The sequence below is a fragment of the Peromyscus maniculatus genome, chromosome X, assembly GCF_049852395.1.
Source record: "Peromyscus maniculatus bairdii isolate BWxNUB_F1_BW_parent chromosome X, HU_Pman_BW_mat_3.1, whole genome shotgun sequence".
Lineage (NCBI taxonomy): Eukaryota > Metazoa > Chordata > Mammalia > Rodentia > Cricetidae > Peromyscus > Peromyscus maniculatus.
The window spans coordinates 39091943-39102557 of NC_134875.1; positions in this window are offsets into that span (position 1 = coordinate 39091943).

Below are 10615 nucleotides of genomic sequence, written 5' to 3' on the forward strand. Positions count from 1 at the left end.
AACAAATCCAGCCACTCTAGTCTTTGAGCTTGCCTTGTCTTCCTTCATCCGTTGAGCATGCCAAATCCTTCCTGACTCCAAGGCTTCTACACTCCATGGTTCTGTCTAAAATATCCTTCTCCAAGCTCCTTGAATGGCCGGCTCATTCTTCTAGCCACATCCCAAAATGTCACTTCTTCAAAGAAGCTGTGTGTGATCCGTACTCCTCAACTACTCTAATCTGGCTCTTTATCATTTATCAGAGTGTGCAACATACTATGTTATATGCCAGTTGACTTTTTATTGAGCCCTTTTATCACAAACATGAAAACTCCAGAAGGACAGAGAGATTGTGTCTATCCTGTTATATCCAAGACATCCAGCATACCACCAAGCACACAACAGGCCCTTAATAAGTGTTGATTAAATAAACGTAAGATGGCCTATGGGTGCATTTCAGTGGTAGAGCATAGACCCTGGGGAAAGGGGAGGAAAGGGGAGGGAGGAGGAGGAAGAATGGGGAGAAAAAGGATGATGATGATGATGATGATGATGATGATGATGATGATATATGATACTCCACTCTGAATAGAGAATATGAGAAAGTATTGCTGGCCCAAATATAGGCAACTAAACAGTCCCACATTACCTTAGGTGCTGACTTAAGTCCCAGTTCAATCTAAACATCTTCCCATATGTGATTGTTTAACGAGTGTTTAAAAAACAGCCGACGGAGTCTCTAATCCTCACAAAAACTCTATTATGTAGTTACTGTTGTTATCATCCCCATTTCCTATGTGAGATAACGGAGGGGGCATGGTTGAGGCTACACACCTAGTAAGCTACCATGGTACTAGTGAATATACCTGTACTGGCTGGTTTTGTGTGTCAACTTGACACAACTAGAGTCATCAGAGAGGAAGGAGCCTCAGCTGAGGAAATGTCTCCATGAGATCCAGCTGTAAGGCATTTTCTCAATTAGTGATCAATAAGGGAGGGCCCAGCCCATGGTGGGTGGCGTCATCCCTGGGCTGGTGGTCCTAGGTTCTATAAGAAAGCAGGCTGACGGGGCTGGGGAGATGGTTCAGTGGTTATGAGCACTCACTGTTGTTCCAAAGGTCCTGAGTTCAATTCCCAGCACCCACATGACAACTCACAACTGTCTGATGCCCTCTTCTGGTGTGCAGATGTACATGCTGACAAAGTACCCATATCAATCAATCAATCAATAGAAAGAAAGAAAGCGGGCTGAGCAAGCCAGGGGAAGCAAGTCAGGAAACAGCACCTTCCATGGCCTCTGCATCAGCTCCTGCTCTGTTTGAGTTCCTGTCATTGACTTCCTTCGATGATGAACAGCAATGGGGAAGTATAATCCAAATAAACCCTCTCCTCCTCCAACTTGCTATTTGGTCATGGTGTTTCGTCACAGCAATAGTAACCCTGACCAAGACAATGTCCTTTGTCTTCTGTAGTGGAAAGAGAATCGATCAGTAATTCAGAAATTTACCAGTACTCTATGATGATGGAGGTCTTGGAAAGGTACAGTGGAAGCATGATCCAGGAAGCAAAAATCAGGGTAATGAGTTTTTAACATTTGCCATAGTCTAGCCTTCTCCTGAAACTTGCAGGGCAATAAATGCAAACTGCAGTGAGAATACAGAACAGGAAGCTTAGAAATCAGAGCATCAATTTGCTCAGAGAAACTAAGGTGGGCAGTTACTCCCTTTGAGAGTATACATTGACACAGTTTTCTGCTGAGTCTAGAAAAAGGATCTGCAAACCTTTTCTTTAAAGTCACATAGTAGATACTTTGCGCTTTGTAGGTTTAATATGATTCGCATCATAGATATATGGTATATCTCTATATATATCTATATCTATATATATATATACATTTTAAACTTTGTTAAGATATGAATGGTCATATAGAGTACTAACTAATTCTAGAAAGAAAAAAGGCTTCAATTAGCTGCATATATATGTCTTTGTGTTCGAGTCTCTTATCAGTTTTCTGCAGGAAATCATGGCCAGGCCTAACATCAACTGAAGTCTCCAGGAAGAAGATGGGGGCCCACACAACAACAATTCCACGTGGACAATAATAATATCACTAAGGTGACAAACATCATATACAGATCAGCTTTGAAGTACAAAGTGCTCAGAGCAATTTTGAGATGACTAGCTGAGATGATCCAGTCTCAAAGACTACTTGAATAAGGACTTGAGATAAACCCTGAACTTTGGCATTATACACAGACTGGATAACGAAGGATATAGTTACCTTTCCTAGAATGTGACAATTAACCTAAAATTTTTCTTTTCAGGATAAAGATACCTTCGCCCATACCCATCAGGAAGCAATTTTAAGAATACGACGACCACATTCCAAAAGAGGTGGTGTGGGGAGGGTGGTTTTTTGGTCTTTTAATGGGTTTTGGGTCTGGGATAATTTTCATTGTTTAGGGGGGTTGGTTACAAGTTGTTGTCAAGAGTTAGGGAAAAGGGCTAAGCAAAGGAGATTAGATTTAAGGTTCTTGTTTAAAAAAAAAGAAAAGTAAAAGACAATTACTAGTTTTAAATACTTTACATTGGATTGGATTGTTTTATATTGTATACAAATTATATATATTGAAATTGATATTGTTAGAAAATGCTATATGTATATTTCTAATTGTACTTATACCATTCATTTAACAATGTAATGCAATTTTCTGATCCTTGAATGTTATTATTACCAACTATTAGGATATAAAGAAATGAAAGTTAGTAGTTAGACATTATAATAGAACTTGTAGTCACATTAGGTATGTTTTCAAGATTGAGCAGATATATTTTAGATAGACAGGTCATCTTCAAACCCTTCAGAGATCTACAGAATATGGCATTTAAAATGTTTTAATAACTTAGAAAATTTTTCTTTGTTGGTATGACTATGAGACATGTTGGCTCCTGGCAGTACCAATCTACTTCTGAGAAAATATGGGCATTGAATAAACTGCATATGAAGTTAACTTTCATTGTGGCAAAAGTTAGCCACTGGACAACAAAGTATCCTCGAATCAACTGCTGACAAACAGGACAGACATGACATGAAACAAAGGACTACTGATTCTTGCCAAAGCAAGTGTGGTTATGGCTTTATCAAAAGGCATCTTCTGAGGCCAGGACAACATGGCTTCATCCCTGAAGTGGCCTTCACAATCCGAAAAAGGTACAGTGCCCTTTTCTTCGAAGGCAGCTGAACAGGCAGTGGGCCGATGGTTTCTGATGTGCAATGGAACAGCAGCTGAAACAGTTATTCTTGAAGAGTAACTAAGCTCACACCTCTCAATAGTAGACTGGCATTTAATAGAGGGATGTGGAGAAGAACGGGATGCTGAGATGAAGCCACATATACACAGCCAAGAAGAATGGACAGCTGAATTAAAAAAACATCAACAATTTCCAGAATTTAAAATCCTGAATCATGACAGGACACTAGTGGAATTCAGGTGTTTCTGGTACATGGACTGCTCTCACCCAATGTAAGGTTGAACTGTTGACCTTGTGTACATCCTACTTCACAAATGAGTCTGTCAGATACACTAAGCCTATAGGCTGAAGATGATGCCCCAACACTGTGGAGAAACCTCAGGTGACTGTCCAGGCAGCTGGCTGTTTCTGTCAACTCACAATTTTTTTGGAAGTTGCTTGCATGCACTTCCTGTTTTTATATTTTATTAAGTAATATTATTTCCTTCTTGGGTCTCTGAGGGAGTTGAAGATTAGTTAGTTATAGTTGAAGATTAATTAGGATAGAAAGTGAATTAGATACATTTTGGACTTACCAAAATAGGATAGATAATGGAATTATTTTCTCTGAATTTGTCAAATAAAAATGTAGAAGTAACCAACCATCTCATTAAATAAGAAACACAGAACCAATGCAAAGAAGAAAGCCAAGAGGTCAGAGCTAATAGCTAAAAACCTTACCCTTCCTCTTGCGGTGGTCCTACCTCTCCAAAAAGACCTACTTCCTGTGTCTGTCTTTTTTTTTTATAGAATTTCTGTTCTGCCTTCTCATTGGTTGTAAACCCTACCACATGACCTCCTAGTCACTGCCTGTCTGTACAGACCTCCAGGTCTTCTATGGTTGGTATTGAGATTAACGGCATGTGTCTCCAATGCTGGCTGTATCCTTGACCACACAGAGATCTACCTAGCTCTGCCTCCCAAGTGCTGGGATTACAGGCATGCACCACCACCGCCCAGCTTTCCTATGGCTTGCTAATAGCTCTGATCCCCAGGCAACTTTATTTATTAACATACAAATAAAATCACATTTCAGTACAAATAAAATATCACCATAATTGAACCCTACAAAATCAGTGACAGACAATATGCAAGCTAGTAAGTGTAGCTGTGTCCCAACCAAATGACTTACAAAGACCAGTGTGGTCCATACTCTAGTTTATTGATCCATAGCCTAGAATAAGAAGGAAAAACGTAAGCTGGGTGGTGGTGGCACACGCTTTTAATCTCAGCATTTTGGAGGCAGAGGCAGGCAGATCTGTTAGTTTGAAGCCAGCCTGAACTACAGAGTGAGTTCCAGGACAGCCAGGACTACACAGAGAAACCCTGTCTCAAAAACAGTTTTTGAAAAAGAAAGTGCATAAAAAGAATGAGAAGAGTAGAGGCTTGGAAAATGCCTCAGTCAGTACCTGCTAGACAAGCATGAGGACCTGGCTTGGATATTTAGAACCAACATAAAAGGCCAGGCATGGTGCCACATACCCACAAGGGAGGCAAAGATGGGTGCATCCCCAGAGCTCACGGGCCAGCCAGTCTACAAAAGTCTCTGTGCTTCAGATTCAGTGAGAGGCCTTACCTCGAAAAGAAAGGTGGAGAGTCTGGTCTCTGTCCTACATACACACATGCATGCACGCGAGCCCAAATGCTTGTGCATGTTGATACCTCCATACCACACTCACACACAAGATAACACACATACAAGCGTATATACCCACATCCTTACATGCCCACTGCCAAAGTACCAAGTACACACTCACAACACAGAAGAAAAGGAGGAACGAGAGTAGTGGTTACATGGCTCACGTGATTAATTACATCAGTGATGGAAGCCCGATGTGTCACCAAGGCAACACAGAGATACATAACTCCAGTAGAGATCAGGTCTCTCTCAAGCAGAGGATCCTCTTCCTCAGCATTGCTTTAGATGGACACTATTGGCAATGGCCTCTAAGGTCCTCTTCTGTGACTGCTGGCCCCTTCAAAAACACACCCAGGTTACAGCTCTGCTTACCAAAATATTGCAGCAGCACCACCAGAACTACCACCAGCACCACCAGCAGCACCACCAGTACCACCACCACCAGTACCAGCAGCAACACTACCACTACTACCACTAACAGGACCAGAAACAGCAGCACCACCAGTGCCACCATCAGCACCACCACTACCAGGACCAGTACTACCATTACCATCACCATCACCAGTACCAGCACCAGGACCGTTATCACCACCAGCAGGATTACCACCATCACCACCAGCAGCACCAGCAGTACCACCAGAACCAGCAGTACCTCCACCAGCAGCAGCACAAGCACCAACACCAGAACCACCAACCCCACAATCAACAGCAGCAGGACCATCATCATTGCCACCAGCAGGACTACCACCAGCACCAGAAGCAGCACCCGTACCACAGTACCAGCAGCACCACCAACAGCAGCAGCAGCAGCAGCAGCACCAGCAGGATCATCACATTACCTGCAGCAGCACAAGAACCAGCAAGAGCAGCATCACCACCACCATCACTACCAGCAGGACCACTTCCATCAAGCCCCACCACCAACAGCAGTGGCAAGGCCACCACCAGCACCAGCAGCAGCATGACCAGTACCACCAGCACCAGCAGTAGCACCATCACTACCAGGAACAGCAACACCACCACTAGCAGCAGCACTAGCACCAGGACTACCACCATTAGCACCACCACCACCACCACCATTAGCACCACCACCACCACCACCAGCACCACCACCACCATCGGCATCACCAGCACCAGCAGCATCCCCAGTACCACCACTACCGCCAGCATCACCAGCGCCACCAATACCACCTATACCACCAGCAGCACCAGCAGCAGAGCAAACAGTCTATAGCTCCTTTACACCTCCTTGACCCTTCATTACCTGAATTGAGGAGCTGATAAGAGGTAGAACCTGAGAGGGGTAGGAGAGGGAAGAGCGAGGGGAGAAATGATATAATTATATTTTAAATTAAAAAATACTTACAAAAGTCACTGGTGTGTAAGTTTATGGTGAGAGGCTGCTTTTAATTGGAAATAACTATTTATTTACTTGTTTGTTTATTTCCTTACTTACACATTTACAAAGCCAATATAAGTTTGTCGTAGTTAGAGTTTCTATTGCTGTGAAGAGACACCATGAGCTGAGGGTTTGTAGCTGAAGTTTTCCTGACCCCGCCCCTTGGTTGTGCATCCACTCAGACCCAAGTGAATGCACAGAGGCTTACATTGATTATGAACTGCTCGACCATTAGCTCAGACTTACTGCTGACTAGCTCTTACACTTAAACTCAGCCCATTTCTGTTCATCTATATGTTGCCACGTTTTCTGTGCTGCTCCCTGGACAGTGGCCTGGCGTCTTCCCAGAATTCTCCTTGTCTACTTATCCCACCTATACTTCCAGCCTGGCCACTGGCCAGTCAGCATTTTATTTATCAACCAATCAGAGCAACACATATTCACAGCATACAGAACAACATCTCACAGCAAGGGTTCTTACATCTTGATCCTGAAGGCAGCAGAAGTAGTCTGACTGACTGGGCATGGCTTGAGCATATTTGAGACCTCAAGGCTTTCTCCCACAGTGACACACTTCCTCCAACATACCACACCTACTCCAACAAGGCCATAACTTCTAATAGTGCCGCTCCATCTGGGGGCCATTTTTCTTCAAACTACCACAATGTTCATTTTAGAAAATCTGAAAATAAGCCAGGCATGGTGACACATGCCAGTAACTTTAGCAATTGGGAGGTGGAGGCAGCAAGGTCATCCTCAAGTACATAGTGTTTTCAGGCCAGCCTGAGCTATATGAGACCCTGTCAAGAAAGGAACAGGGGAGGAAGGGGAAAAGAAAGGGATATGTGGGGAAGGAGGAGAAGGAGAAAGAAAACTAAGAGGGGAAGGGAGGAAATGAGGGAGGAGAGATGAAGGGTCTCCCTGCCAGTTCATGTCTGCAGCTGTCCAAAGCCCCTATTCAGGCAATTAATTTTGGAAACTCTAAAGCTCCCTTCAGAACTGGGTATCTTATTCTGTTGTGGCAAAGTTGAGACAAGGCCCACACCCTAACACCTATTTCCTTCGAGTCCTCGATAGAGGAAAGCCATGGACTTTGAGGGTGATGCGGAGACACTAAAAGATGCCAGCACAGCTCTCTGACCTAGGGGGAAGGCACAGAGAGACTTTCTTTGTCTTACAGGAAGGGCCAAAGCTGCTACAACCTCTAGGGTAGGTGTCTCCTTTGTGGTGCCTGGAAACTCACGCAGTCACTCCTGGGACTTTTGTTGCTTTTATCCCCCAGCACTGTCACCCTCCAGCCATCACAGAGCTACAAAGACCGACAGTGGAGGACAAAAAGCCCCCTGAGTCAGCTGCACAGTGCCTGGTCACTCTCTCTCATCACAGCTCTAGATACTCTCAAATCTTACTCCATGATCCTCAGCGTGATACACTGGTCACGTGCCGCCACCACAGCCAAGCTGAGGGTGACTGAGCTGAGCACACCGATCCTAGCCACCTGTCTAGCCCGGTGTGGCCGACTCCAATCCAGTACAGCAGAGCCTTTCTGAGCTCAGCTGAACCTATCAGAGCTCTGTCAAATGCAGCCTAGGCAACTCAGTCCGGCTGAGCAAAGCCAAACCCAGCCGAGTCCCTTTGGAGACTAGCCAAGTCTCAGCCCTGATCCATCCAGACAAACCAAGCGGAGCTTTGCTGAGCGTAACCGAACTTAACTGAGTTTCCTAGTACAACCGATTCTAGCCGAACTCAGCTAAGTCCCAGCCCAGCCAAGCCAAAGCCAGGTGAATCCAAAGTAGGCTAACTGAGCTTTGCGAGACTAGCTGAATGTAGTCAAGTCCCAGACAAGCTTAGTCAAGGCCAGATGAAGCTAGCCGAGTTTTGCCAAGCCTAGCTGAACCAAGCCAAATCTAACCAAACACACCTAGAGCTTTTCTTCAAAACAAGCTGAGACATAAAGGAACTCACCCAAATTCTACCAAGTCTAACCTAATCCAACTGATTCCTGGTGAGCCCAGCCCAGCCCAGGGAAGCTTTCCTGAGTCCAGCCTGAGCTTAGCAGAACTAGGTGAGCCGCTGAACCCAACAGAGTCCAGCCAAGCACAGCGAACCATTTTGAACCTGGATCCCAGCTCCTTTCTGGGGAGAATAAAGCATTTTGTTGGATCGTTTTGGTAGTAGTCATGTTCCTAAAACATGTGTGCTCTACGCTGAGCCTGTCTCCTATCAGGCCTCTTGACCTTCCTACTTGAGTTTCTCGGCCACAGAGACAATATGTGTTTCTCTATGAGTTGAGCTCAGATCTCTTTCTTGCAGTGCCCGGTTGCTAAGGACCATAGCAACTATGCTATGACCCACATATGGAAAGCGAGACTCCCTAGTTTCCAGACCTCTGTGTTCCACTGTCCCAGTGGCTCACCTGCTCCGGGGCTCTTAACATACTTGTTTCAATCCCTTGGCTACTGCACACAGTGGTAAGCCTAATGAGGAAGGGATACCTGAACTGTCATTGTGAGATTGGCTAGAGCCATGGAGAGTCTATAGTGACGTTATCCTCTCTGTTCTGGCTATCACACCCACGGCTTCCAATTAAGTTGTTTTTTCTGTTTGTGGCAATCATCTGTGTACATTTCGAAAGTCTTTTTTCCTATTTTCTTTTCCCAGGTCATTCAGATTTCATCCAAATGTCTCTTAGTCTTGTATTTTCAGACATGTTTCCATCTGTTCTCTTGCTTTTTCTAGGAAAACCAAAATATAATTTATGACCAATGTGTGTGTGCCTACAAATGACAGTTTATTTCTTGTAGCTTTTGTTGGCATGCTTCTATATTTCCTCCAGCTTTAACCTTGTGCCTCTTTTTGCCAAATTAGCTTTTCATTTTGTTCTAGCAATGATTACACTTTTTAGAAAAAAAACAAAAACAATTTTTCATATGCAAAAAAGCTGTATAGAAAGTACATTCTCAACAAAGCAAATTATGCACGTACCTACACTCATAGTTAGAAAGACATTTTAAAAGAAATGTGTTAAAGTATCCACCATTTACCTACAGCTTGTTTTTTCTATTTCTGCATGCTTTTCTGACTATTTAAATGTTGACTATATAATATTTTCTAGCTTTATGACCTTTCAAACCAGTGCTTATGTAACACCTAATTTTATTTAGCAAATAATTTTATTTAATAAATAGATGTTTTATAAAATACTCTAGCAAAGAAGGAAAATTTTATTTATTACTTTTCAAAAAGTATTTATGTATATGTGTGTTCCTGCTTATCTGTAACGTGTACCATATGTCTACAAGTGCTTGAAAAGGACAGAAGGGGACATTAGGTCCTCTGGAACTAGATATCTGATGTGTGCCCTGCTCTTAACTACTGAGCCATCTCTTCATCTCCTTACTTTTTTTTTTCACAATATCTTATGTAGACCAGGTTGGCCTCAAACTTACTATGTAGCTAAGAATGAACTGGGTTTCTGTCCCTGCTGCCTCACGAGTGTTGAGATTACAGGTGTGTGCCAGTATTCCCAGTTTATATGATGCTGGCATCAGAGGACCCAGGGCTGCACTCATGTTAGCCAAGCACTCTATTGACGGAGCTATATCTCCAACCCTATAGATCAGTTATTTAGTTTCAAGAATCGATGCTGCTAGGCAGTCTACTTTTTATTTTATTTTTGCCCATTGAGACAAATACTCATGGTATTTTAAGTCAATTCCAGTTTTTCATTGCTACCAGTAGCTGGGAACATAGCTCAGCTAGTAAAGTACTCGCCACGCATGCATGAACAGCTGAGGTTGGGTCCCCAGAACCCACATATAAAAGCTGAAGTGCATCATACTTGTAATTCTAGTATTGAAGAGGTAAGACAGACAGATCCCTAGGACTCACTGGACAGCCAGTGTAACCTACTGAGGAGCTCCAGTCAAGTAAGAGATCCTGTCTCAAAAACAAGGTGGAAGTTACTAGAGGAACAATGTCCATGGTTATATTTGGTATATATATATATATGCAACACACACACACACACACACACACACACACACACACACACACGAACCCAAGACATAAACATGTACACACACACAAGTGTAGGTGGATATCTTTGTTCATAAATTATTTTCTTCAATTAGTTTATCTGCATCAATTTTTTTTTTTTTTGGTTTTTCGAGACAGGGTTTCTCTGTGTAGCTTTGTACCTTTCCTGGAACTCACTTGGTAGCCCAGGCTGGCCTTGAACTCACAGAGATCCGCCTGGCTCTGCCTCCCAAGTGCTGGGATTAAAGGCATGCGCCGGCACCGCCGCC